General features: G+C 49.0%; 1 pseudogene; it reads right to left on the bottom strand.

The window, feature by feature from the left end:
* Positions 1 to 9,947: 9,947 nt before the first annotated feature.
* LOC111728239 lies at positions 9,948 to 10,945 on the bottom strand (annotated as a pseudogene).
* Positions 10,946 to 12,478: the final 1,533 nt, after the last annotated feature.

Here is a 12,478-nt window from a genome sequence, read left to right as displayed (position 1 = left end):
CGCAGCTGCGCATCAGAGGTCCTGGGTGATGAAGAGCTGGCTCTGTTGGGACCCTACCCACACTCCCCTGCCCATTTCAAAGGTTGGCTGGGCCCAGAGCTTCCAGGTGATTCCAAAGGGCAAGATCCATGGTCTGGAGAGTTTTCATCCTGGAGACACATGGTCAGATTTGCCCTTTGGAGGCCACTCAGCAACTAGAGTGGGAGGCCAGTGAGGAGCCCACTGCCATACTGGGTCAGGGTTCCTGTAGCACCTGCTCAGGGAAGTGGGGCCTCACAGGAGCAGGGAAGTGAGGGAAGAGGGGGCCTTGCTACCCTCTGATGCAACCTCCCCACTGTGCAGAAGGGGAAAGTGAGGCTCAAGCGAGAAGGCCGTTAACAAGCCTGTGCCCGCTTGCACTTCGCTGCACAAACCATTCCTGAGTCAAATCACTTTTCCCCTTGATAATGTTTTAGACAAATATTTGATAAGGGAGGAGGCTGAGAGAGTTGAGGAAACACGTTTCTCAGGGACCAGCTGAGTGAGTGGCAGGGGTCATGTTCCATGTGGCTGTGAGGGCAAGGGCCATGTCTCACCCTTGGCACATGGCTCCCAGGGAAGGCAGCAGAGGCCCTGAGACCCAGGGTGTCCACTTGCAGACCTCTTTCTCCAGGCTGGAAAGCTGAATGACACCATCACAGCCGACACCCACACCACAGTCCTGGTCAAATGTCTCACCGGGGGCTGGGAGGCTGGCTGTGGTGAAGACAAAGGGAAGGCTGTGAGCTTTCCCGCCCTCTTCCTTCCTGAAACCTGGACGTGGTCTCTGGAGAAGCAGCAGCTATGTCATGGCTGTGTGGATAAGGCTGTGACAGATTCTTGTGGCTTGAGACTGAGAGTGTCTGTCCCCAACTGGCCACCTGTGTCTCTTGGGGGCTGCCATATCAAATCACCACAAATTAGATAGCTGAAAACCACAGACATTTTTCCTTCACTGTTCTGGAGTCTAGAAGTCTGAAATTAAGGTGACTTCAGGGCTGGCTCCTTCTTGGGGCCTCAGAGAGAGAATCTGTCCCTGGCTCTGGTGGCTGCAGCAATCTTGGCTTGCAGCCATGTCACTCTAATGTTTGCCTTTGTTGTCACACAGCCACCTTCCCTCGGTGTGTCTCCGTGTCTCAGGAGGATGTGGCCATCACACAGCCACCTTCCCTCGGGGTGTCTCCGTGTCTCAGGACGACGCAGCCGTGATGAATTCAGGGCCTGCCCTTCTCTAGCACAACCCTATCTTATTACATTTTCAATGACCCTATTTCCAAATAAGGCACATTTTGAGGTTCTGGAAAGGACACAAATTGACATCTTGGATAAGCTCTGTGGTCTGTCAGGGGATCGTCATTATTCCTATGAACTGGTAATAATAGTTCTTACTGTCTCAGGTAGGGGGACTCAGGGATGAACACGACGCAGGAGGAACTGCAATGGGGCTCAGCGGTGGGAACCCCACATGCTCAGAGTATCCTCAGTTCCTTCCTGTCACGTTCCCAGCTGCCCTCCCATGTCAGGGCCCTAAGGCGAGTTGCGTGTCTTGTTACTCCTGCCCCTCAGGAAGGACACTGAGGAGCATCAGTGATAATGTACGGTGACAGTCGGATGCAACAGGCCTGTGGGGCTAACCCCACAGGGAGGGGCTAACCCAGCCAGGGAGGTCAGGGGACCTTCTTGGAGGAGGTGAGCTTTAGGTGAGAATTGAAGGAGTAGGTGTGTGCCACAAAGGGGCCTATTTATTTATTCTGAGACAGGGTCTTACTTTCTCCCAAACTGGAATATAGTGGAATAATTATAGTCCACTGCAACCTCCAACTCCTGGGCTCACACAATCCTTCTAGCTCAGCCTCCCAAGTAGGTGAGACTATAAGTTCATACCACCATGCCCAGGTAATTTAAAACATAATTTATTTATTTTTAAAATTTATTTATTATTTTTTTGAGACAAAGCCTCAAGCTGTCCCCTTGGATAGAGTGCTGTGACATCACAGCTCACAGCAAGCTCAAACTTCTGGCTCAAGTGACTCTCCTGCCTCCACCTCCCAAGTAGCTGGGACTACAGGCACCTGCCATAGCGCCCAGCTGTTTTTTGGTTGCAGCCGTCATTGTTGTTTGGCGGGCCCGGGCTGGATTCGAACCCACCAGGTCAGGTGTATGTGGCTGGTGCCTTAGTTGCTTGAGCCACAGGTGCTGAGCCAAAACAAAACAAAACAAAACAAAATTTATTTATTTATTTATTTTAGAGACGGGGGTCTCACTATGTTGCTCGGGCTGGTCTTGAACTCCTGGGCTCAAGTGTCCTCCTTCCTAGGTCTCCCAAAATGCTGGGATTACAGGCATGAGTCACAATGCCCAGTCAGAGGCTTATTTAGATGAGTGGCCTTCAGAGTATGGTCCCCAGACCAGCAAGTGTCAGAATCCTCCCAAATAAGAAACCTGGGGCAGGACCCCCAGCTGCAGGAAAAGCTGGTTCCAATGCCACCAGCATGAGAACTGCTGGCTAGACACTGGGAGTGCAGGGTGCTCTCAGCAGAAGGAGGAGCCTGTGCAGAGGATAAGCAAGGAGAGGGGGTGGCATGTCTAAAAGAGTTTGGCAGGGCAGTGGCAGAAGTTCTAAGGTTGGTGGGAGGTCAGTGAGCTGGGTAAGAAATTTGGGTGCTCCCTAGAGCTGAAGGTCTGTGATTCTGGGCCTCTGTGAGCTAGGTCAAGTGTGGAATGGTTTTGGTGATGGCAGTGAAATATTAAACACTGGCAAAGGGCCTGGGTAGAAAACAAAGCCCACCTTCTCAGAGAAGATGCAGCAGGTTGGGTAGTGTCTTCCAACAACTTTTTGGGCCAGAGTTTAATGTTCCACAGCCCCATAGAACTCACCACTGCTTTACCCTCTGCTCACCCAAAGGGTTCCTCAACACCACCGCTTAATAAATCTTTGTTGATTCCTTTTGTGAGTCAAGACTTCCAACTGACAGGATATGGGAAAACCCACAGCAACTTGAGAGTGACTGAGTACCAGGCCGAGGCTAGAGGCAGGGAGCTGAAGCCAAGGGGATCAGATACCTTTCTACGTGTTCAAACCCAGGCCTGACTCCAAACTAATGTGTTAACACCCTTCAAATGCCTTTCCTGGTTGGATCCTCTTGGCACTAGCATGGAGTCTTTTCTGGACCTTTGTTTTAAGCAGAAGCACAAGGAGGTCTCAGGAAGTGTCCAAGTGGTAGCAGAAACCTGGCTTCTGCCTCCTGACACAGGTTGCCTGGTGCAGGGCATGTGGCTTGGGGTGAGGAGCCTGTAGCCTGCCTGGCCTTGGCCCCACTGGGCCACTAACTCACTGAATGACCCTGGGTGAGTCCCTTCTGGGGGGACCTCTAGGACCACTTTCTTCATCTGTAAAACAAGGGGTTCAGATTAGATCACCTCTAAGACTCACGGTTCTCAAGCTGAGTTGCCCACGTTCCCTGGCAGCACAATACATGCTCTGGTGCCCTGGAATGCCCAGAATTTTTAAAATTATTTCTGTTTAGACTGAGAAGTTCACAAGGTTTGTCAAGAGAAAACGGGAGCCCTGTGGTTGTTTACACGGGGTCTCCATCTCTCAGGCCCATTCTTGCTCCTGGCAAGATAGTGCCCTCAACCCTGCCAAGCAGCCATGTGGTGTGGGGGCCCTCCCCCGTGTAAGCCACTCCTGGGTGCCCACTAAGGGTGGTGCCTGTTTGAGAGCATAGAGGAAAAGCTGAAAGATGGAGGAGGGGGCTGGGCTCTGAGGCCTACTGAAGCCTCCGTGAAGCATGAGCACACCCCGCATTGCTGCCTGCACCCTGACAGTCAGCCTCCCAGACCCACCAGGGCAACCCTCTGCTGTGGGGTAGGCAGCTCCAAAGCTTGGGGCAGACAGGTGGGTTTGAGTTTGGCTCTGGCACATGCTGGCTGAAGGCCTCTCTGAGCCTAGTTTTCTCATCTATAATATGGGATGAAATGAGTATCTCCCTCTTCCCAACTACTGTTGTGAAAATTGTGAGTGTCCACCCAGAGGCTGCCTGCTGATAGCTGTGATGGTTGTTATGTGTCCACTTGGTTAGGCTGTTTGGTCCAGTTGTTTGTTCAAGCTCTAGCCTAGATGGTTCTGCAAAGATATTTTTCAGGTGTAATTAATATTTAAAATTGTGGGGCCAGGTGCGGTGGCTCATGCCTGTAATCCTAGCACTCTGGGAAGCCAAGGTAGGAGAATCCCTTGAGCTCAGGAGTTCCAGACTGGCCTGAGAAAGAGAGACCTTGTCTCTACTAAAAATAGAAAAAATTAGCCAGGTGTTGTGGTGGGCACCTGTAGTCCCAGGTACTTGGGAGGCTGAGGCAGCAGGATCACTTGCGCCTAGGAGTTTGAGGTTGCTGTGAGTGAGGCTAAGCCCAAGGCACTCTACCCAAAGTCACAGAGGGAGACTGTCACAAAAAAAAAAAAAAAAAAAAAAAAAAGAAAAAGAAAATATTTAAATTTGTGTACCTTGAATAAGGCAGATTACCTCTTATAATGTGGGTGGGTCTCATTTAATCATTTGAAGGCCTTAAGAGACTGAGGTTTCCAGAAGGAATTCTGCCTCAAGACTGCAACATAGAAAGGTTGCCTGCATAGTTTGCACTCAAGATGGTGACATTGACTCTGTCCTGAGTTTCCAGCCTGCTTTATGAATTTTGGACTTGTCAGGCCCCACAGTTACATGAACCAATTACATAAGTCAGTCTCTCTCTCTCTAATATATAATGTTCTTTCTCTGGAGAACCTTAATATAACTGGACTGAATCCATCCCATAGATGGATTTTATTGGCTAACAGTGTGAAAATAAATTATTAATGTTCAAAGATAACATTTTACCCCCTCAATAGTGGATTCCTAACTTGGAAATCAGACAATCTAACCTCACTGGATATTCTTCCCTGCCACAGTGGAGCAGCCAAACCCCAGCCACTCCCCTGCCTGGTGCCAGGCTGGCTCGGGTCGTATGCGGTGATCTTTCTGGGGCTAACTCACCAGCCCATGGAGCAGGCATCAGGGGAGGAACAGGAAGGAGCAGGTAGGGCCCAGGGTGTGAAGATCACACCTGCCTCAGGAGAGAGCTGTGCAGACCCTGAGCAAAGTCACAGGACATTTTCCTCAAGTCCAGCAACTGTGCTCCCCTTGGGGCCTGTTTCTGCAGGTGTGTAGGTGGGCCCTGCTGCTGGGCACCTTGTCCCTTTGTTTCAACTGACTCTCAGAAATAAGACTAGAGTTGAAAAGCCTGAATGATCTGGACCATTAAATATTTTACCTTTAATCATAATTTAAAAAATTGCCATATTACGGGGGTGGCACCTGTGGCTTAAAGGACTAGGGCACCAGCCCCACATGCCTAGAAGTGGTGGGTTCAAACCCAGCCCCGGCCAAAAACTGCAAAAAAAAAAAAAGAAAGAAAAAGAATAAAAAGTTGCCTGACAACTACAAAATTTTTTTTCTATATTACTACTTTTATTATTTCTTTTAATATTGGGAAATGTTAGGCTTGGTGCCTGTAGCTCAGTGGTTAAGGTGCTGGCCACATGCACCAGGGATGCTGGGTTCAAGTCTGGACCTGCTAAACAAACAAACAAACAAAAAATAGCCAGGTGTTGTGGCAGGCACCTGTCGTCCCAGCTACTTGGGAGGCTGAGGCAAGAGAATCGCTTGAACCCAGGAGTTTGAGTTTGCTGTGAGCTGGGAGACCATGGCACTCTACTGGGGTAACAAAGGGAGACTCTGTCTCAAAAAAAAAAAAAAAAATTGGGAAATGTTAAGAACAAGACAAAAGGAAATGGAGCCTAATTTTCCTACTCAGATAACTTGTGTTGACATTGAGAATTAAGTAAGTAAATAAAGTGGCTCCAGAGCAGGTTTAGACAATGCAAGTGAGATTAGAAGGCACCTGATGAAACTGAAAACCCTTTGCCTCGGCCCTGGCCCCCAGATTCCTTCCAGAACAATCTCAGTCTTAGTGTCTAGAAGTCAGTGCTGGTGTCTGTGGTGGTGAGGGTGTGTCACCTCCTTGCTTCCAGATCCACAGGAGCCCTGTGTACCCATCTCTCTACACCAAAGCCTGCTATCCCACCTGAGCCCTCCCCAGAGGGATGCCCTCCTCCTCTGGGCCCGGGGAGGCCTCCCTCTCCTTCTGCACTGCCCACAGCACTGCCCCCACCAGTGGCCAGGGTGTGGGGTGGGGTCTGCAAAGGCTAGGGTGGGTCCTGGGTGGGTCCCAGATGGGGCCCAAACATTTGAGCATCCTGAGCCCAGGGCAGGTACTCTTTCCTGGAGCTGTGGGTGGTGTCAGGCAGGGCAGGGAATGCAGAGTCTGAGGCAGAGGTCTGGTCAGGGTGGGGGCTGCATTGTGCCCAAGCTCTGCAGCCCACAGCATCCTGTGGTGCTCTCTGCAGCCAGAGGAGGACTGCTGGCTGGTGTCTCCCCAGGCTCATGGGCAACAGACAGATCTGTTGTGCTGCTCCCAACGCTTGTGGTTCAGAGATAGCAGTTTGGCCTTCTGTCTTCCAGCTCAAGGAGCATGTCCACCACGGGTTTTAAGTGGTTTCCTTTATCCAGCTAGTGCCAGAATGAGAAGCTCGCCAGTGACAGGTGTGCACTGGACTGCTTGAGTTGCTATTGCTGTGCCTAATGGGACCGTCGAGTGTTTGTCTTCCTCCACTAATCTGCTAATGGGGTGAATTGTATTACTGCACTTACTAAAGCTGAGTAGCTGTGACAGACTTTATGGCATCAACTATCTGGCTCCTTAAAGAAAAATTTTCATTCCTAATCTAGGGCAAAGTTTCCTCCAATCAGTCAGTGCACTAGCAGTTCTGGGAGGAACACAGGCAGGGACTATTGTGCCCATTTATTATGGATGGGGAGAGTGAGAAAGGTCCAGTGCCCTTCCAGGGTCACATGGCTCACAGATGCAGAAGGCACAAATGGAATTTATCACCTGCTCACCTTGTCCCACCTGCACTAGGCTAGACCCAGGATACGGAAAGCCTGCCAGCACCCCACCCTCTCCAAAGACCCTGAGAGATGCGCTGGACCGTATCTGGGAATGTGCTCTTTACTGGGCACTCCCTCCTCCACCCACAGTGATTCGGCCTCTTGGGAGGGTTGGGCTAGCAATAGTCTAAGGAGAGTAATGAAAATGCTGGAAACAAACCTCCTCGGCCTGGGCCCTGCAGAGGCTGTTTCATTCTCTTGCTGAAATGGACATGCAGGGTGAGTCCTCTGAATGGACCTCATGGAGTCTAAGCAGCGAGTAAAACACCCTCCCCCAAGGGTGCTTCCCAGGCGTCTCCCCAGACCAGGCATGGGTAAGGGTTCCAGAGTCCTCATCTGCCATCATTTGAGCTTCAGGAAAAGCTTGAGGGGACTGCTGCTGGCGTGCTGAGCAAGGGAGGTGTCACCACAGCTGTCACCAGGGCTGTCCTTGGGTAGGAGGAGGGGAGACAACAGATCCACAGGTGCAGCGAGCCTGGGCCTCTGTGAGCTTGACTAGGATGCTGCATGGCCTTCCTTCAGTGATGAACGGTGCCTGCCTGCATGCCTCCACACAGATACACATGCTGGGCCGCATTAGGACAGGCTGCTGCAGGGCAGGGAGGCCTCTCAACTGTCAGCAAATGGTTGTGTGGAGGGCAGCCAGCAGGGGGAGCTTTGCACCCAGGAAACCGGTGCCTCTGGGGAAGCCACACTGTGCCTCCTGCTTCTCGGTAAACTTGTAGGCCACTTCCCAGGGAAAGGGACCATGAATCAAGGCTTGAACCCGTAATCATCCAACGTAGGGCCTTACAGTAAATTGGATTGCTTCAAGAGGGAGAAAGATCTGAGAGGTTATGAAGGGTTGGTAGAACAGGCCAACATACAGCCTGGGGTGGGCTGAACTGTGGGACCAGTCATGTCAGGGAAGCCTAAGCTGAGTGCCCTAGCACTTGGAGTTCAAGACTCTTGGGGGATAGGGAGGGCACTGGGGGCTGGGGAGATGGCATCTGGGCTGTGTTTAGAATGCTCCCAAAGGAAATGTCCTAGAAATGGAATGTCAATGCTAGTGTACCTCTGGCTGCTGGCTTCAAAGAAAATAGGGAGGTGGGGGTGGGAGGATGTGCTCACTGACTGACCACCAGGGCAGGCTGAGCCATTTTGAGTTCTGCAGGGTGAAGAGGAAGAGGACCTGGCACAGAGAGCTGGAGGGACCACCTGTGGCCCCATCTGCCCTGCTTTGCAGGTCAGTCCCATCAGTAGGTATGTCTGTCCATGTCACACACCATCAAGCAAGGAAAAACTTTCCCCTGAGCTGCTCCTGCAGTTACCCCCTTTCTCTACATCAGGTCACAATAGAACTTCTCCAAAGAGTGTGCCATGTTTTCTCTCTCCAGTTTTGCCACCTTTTAGCTACAGCAGAGTGTCTCCATGAAGGCACTCACATGGACAAATTTCCTAAGGCCATCATGTGCTTGTCATGGTCAGAGAGCAGCACAGCAGCTGGTTTGGCCAGACACAGTGAAGGAGCACTGCGGAGAACACAGAAGCCTGCATTCTTTGCACATTGTGGACTGGGCTCCAGAGTTAGATTCCATTCCAAGGCCAAACATCGGAGTGACAGCTGAATTCTTAACAATAGATGCCAGAAGCTAGTGAGCGATCTTAAAGGTACAAGGAGAAAATACTTCTCAAACATCTAACCTCCTCCCCTCCATTCCCCAGCCTCTGGTAACCACTATTTTACTCTTTATTTCAATGAGATCAACTTTTCATGGTTCCAGATTAATGAGATCATACGGCATTTGTCCTTCTGTGTCTGGCTTATTTTACTTAAGAAATGTCCTCCAGTTCCACCTTTGTTGTCATAAATGAGAGAACTTTACTCTTTTTTATAGCTAAATAGTCCATTTTACATATATGCCACAGCTTTTTGAATCTGCATCAATTGATGGACGCTAAAGTTGATTCCTTGTCTTGGCTATTGGGAATAGTGCTACCATAAACATAAGAATGAAGGCAGCTTTCAGCTCGGCACCTGTAGCTCAGTGGCTAGGGTGCCACCCACATACCCTGGTGCTGGCGGGTTCAAACCTGGCCCGGACCAGCTAACCAACAACAACAACAACAAAAATAGCTGGGTCTTGTGGCTGGAGTCTGTAGTCCACCTACATGGGAGGCTGAGGCAAAAGAATTGCTTAAGCCCAAGAGTTGGAGGTTGCTGTGAGCTGTGATGCCATAGCACTTTACTGAGGGCGACACAGTGAGACTCTGTCTCAAAAAAAAAAAAAGAAAGAATGAAGGAGCTTTCTGATATACTGAGTTCATTTCTGTTTTGCTGAGTCCCCACTTTTTAAATTTCATCTTAATATGAGGGTAAAAACAATTGGGTTACAATATTTGTGCCTGTTAGGTGAATCCCTATTGTTGTGTGTATAAATTTTAAATTCTTAATTTTCTCCCCCAGAAGAGTTCCACCTCTTTGCACAGGTTTTGACCAGGCTATCTTATAGCATCAAAGTGTCTTACATAAAGTGAAACACAAGATTGAAAAATTGCTTATTTACCTAGTTTAAAAAGGGTGAGTTTTTTTTTAACTCTTCCATAAGATTTAACTACTAATTTAGTCTGAATGTTTTATAGAGGTCGGTTCTGAAAGATGAATCATCAAAACAATCTATCAACAAATGTTTTGGTCTCAGTGATTTCTAGTCACAGATTTATTATTTTTTTCTGGCAGTTTTGGCTGGGGCCAGGCTTGAACCCGCTATGTGGGGCCGGTGCCCTACTCCCTGAGCCATAGGTGCCGCCCACAGATTCATTGTTTTTTTTTTTTTTTACATATTAAGGAGCGTTCTCTTTCCATATATACTTAAAAACAAAGCAAGTCATAAAGCATTTGGTAGGTTTTTACTTGTTAGCAAGATCCACAGAAATGAAGGAAAAAAAAGAACAAACGTAAAGAGGCCTCATAAGAGGAGTACACTGAGTTTGGAAAGTCACAGTCTCTGCGGCTGTATTTACAATTAATGAGTGTTCTCCTACATATTATGTCATTCACCAAAGACAAACAGCAGAGCAAATAAATGCCTCTAGACTGCCACACTGCGAGGTTATTCTACCTGTGAGCAGATACAACGTCCCAAGACCACACATTAATCCAGCCAAAACAGAATGAAAAACTGCGTTGGCTATGTTCTTTCTTGCCAGGAATTAGAAATTTGACAGCAACAGCAGAGCTTGAACATTTATAGCCATCTTCTCCTGCTAAGATATGTGTAAGCTTGTGAAGTGGACAAGGGCAGCGAAGAGCATTAATCCACCTGAAAGTGCTGCTGTAGAATGGTCTTTCTGGATGCCTAATTGGTACAAAAGTGTTCCTATTCCACCCCAAACCGATGGCATTAGAAAAAGGATAATCTGATTAACATATATGTATAGAGGGGCACAATAGCCTAATTTGAGTCGAGGGCCTCTGAGATAGGGTGACCAGATTTTAACATTTGTAAAGCGGGACAACATGGCGGGGGGCGGGGCAGGGGACAGGGCAGCGCAGGGCCTGACAACAATGTAAACTTTGATAAGCAGTTCTCGATAATCACGTCTCAACAATTGTTATTACAGTTTAACATTATAAAATTAAAAAATATATAAAACTCATATTCTGGCGAAATAGCCACATGGCAGCCGAAAACCGTATATTCCCTTCCTGTACTCCCGCCTGTTCGTGCATTCTTTCCAAAAATCTGGACTTTTTTAAAACGCCGCGGGACACGGGACAAATTGTTCAAAAGCGGGACGTCTGGTCACCCTACTCTGAGAACACTCTGTGGAAAGCGCTTGAGAAAGAAGTCCAGCTCCTGATCCAGCGGCAGAGGCGCGTCGCACTCCCCCTTCTCACTGCGCATTAGTCGGAAAGTCATATCCTTTTCTGTAACACAGGTCTCTCATGTCACCCGAGGGAAGAGGAGATGTGAAGGCCTCCCAGGGACGTCATTTTTACAGCGGAAGCCGGGCGGGGCGGTCCCGCCGGGAGGCTGGCTGTGAGCAGGAGGGGAAGGCGGAGCAGCTGCTGCGCTGGGACCGAGACCTCTCTGCGGTCGCTCCCGGCCGCGCGCGGTTTCCACGGCGGAAGTCCGCTGGGTCCCGGCAGAGCGCACGCGCGGAGGCGGGGCTGGTGCCCAGTTCGCCCCGCCCCCCGGCCCCAGGGCGCCCCCGCGTGGGCCCTGCCCGGGCCTCTGGGGCCGCGGAGCCGGGTGAGTGGGCTGCTGGGTCGGGGGCCCAAGCAGGCGGGCGAGGGGCCTGGAAGTCCCCACTGCTCCTGGCCTGGGAGAGGCGTCTGTGGCGGAGAAAGGCTTCGCAAAGCCGTCCTGAGCTTTCTTTCACCCTCTGACTTCGTTTCTTTGGGATGTATACCCAATTGTGGGATTGGTGAATCATATGGTGGCTCTTTTTTTAATTTTTTGAGGAACCTCCACACGGTTTCCACACTGGCTGCACTAATTTATATTCCCATCAGCAGTGTGGAAAGGGTTCCGTTTTCTCTGCATTCTCACCAACACCTGTTATCTTTTTTATTTCTGATAGCAGTTACTGAACTAGAGTGAGGTGATGTCTCATTGTGGTTTTGATCACATTTTCCTGATGATTAGTGATAATGTTAAGCATTTTTTTCATGCACCGACCGGCCATTTGTATACCTTTTTGTTGTTCTCATTGTTGTCTGGGCTACATACAGTGCAGTGGCCTCAGCCTAGCTCACCGCAACCTCAAACTCCTGGGCTCAAGCAATCCTCCTGCCTCAGTCTTTGGAGCAGCGGGGACTACAGGCAAGAACATATTTCCTCTCTGATTGAGTCTTTCTTTCTCCACTCGGTACTGTCTGATCGTCCCACCTACACAGCATATGTCAAAAAATTTTCTTATTGTTACTCCCTCCAACTTGCATAAAATTAGGAAAGTAAGTTTCTTTATGTAAAGCATAAAGCTTAAAATCATTTTGAAGTTCCCTCTAAAACTCAGTCCTATGATGTCAAAGCTCTAATATGTAAATCAGAGACAGCCCCAGGAGACTTATTGAGGAAAAAACAAGGAACACTTCTCAAAATAGTAAACAACAACAGAGAAACCATCCTATTTGAAGAGTGTTCTATGTGGCAGTCAGAGTTAAAACAAGCAATTTGTTGATTCAGACTTTGAATACCAATTAAGCTGATTAAGATTAGAAAAATATAGATTGAGCCTGGATGGGATGCTGGAAACCATCTAACTCAAATCTTCCAGTTGATGCGGGCACATTTTATAACATCTTTTCAGCCTCTAAACCTGCAGGAAGAGATGAGAATATTACATTTCCAGGCAGTATATTTTTTGATTGTTTCATTTTATTCAAGTCTTTTTTATATTGAGCCACAATCTGTCCTTTTTTTTTTTTTTTTTTT

Source organism: Otolemur garnettii, unplaced genomic scaffold (genome assembly GCF_000181295.1).
Source record: "Otolemur garnettii isolate 467f Iridium unplaced genomic scaffold, OtoGar3 scaffold00146, whole genome shotgun sequence".
Lineage (NCBI taxonomy): Eukaryota > Metazoa > Chordata > Mammalia > Primates > Galagidae > Otolemur > Otolemur garnettii.
The sequence above is the reverse complement of the archived record's forward strand: the minus strand, read 5'-3'. Positions and strand labels throughout refer to the sequence as shown.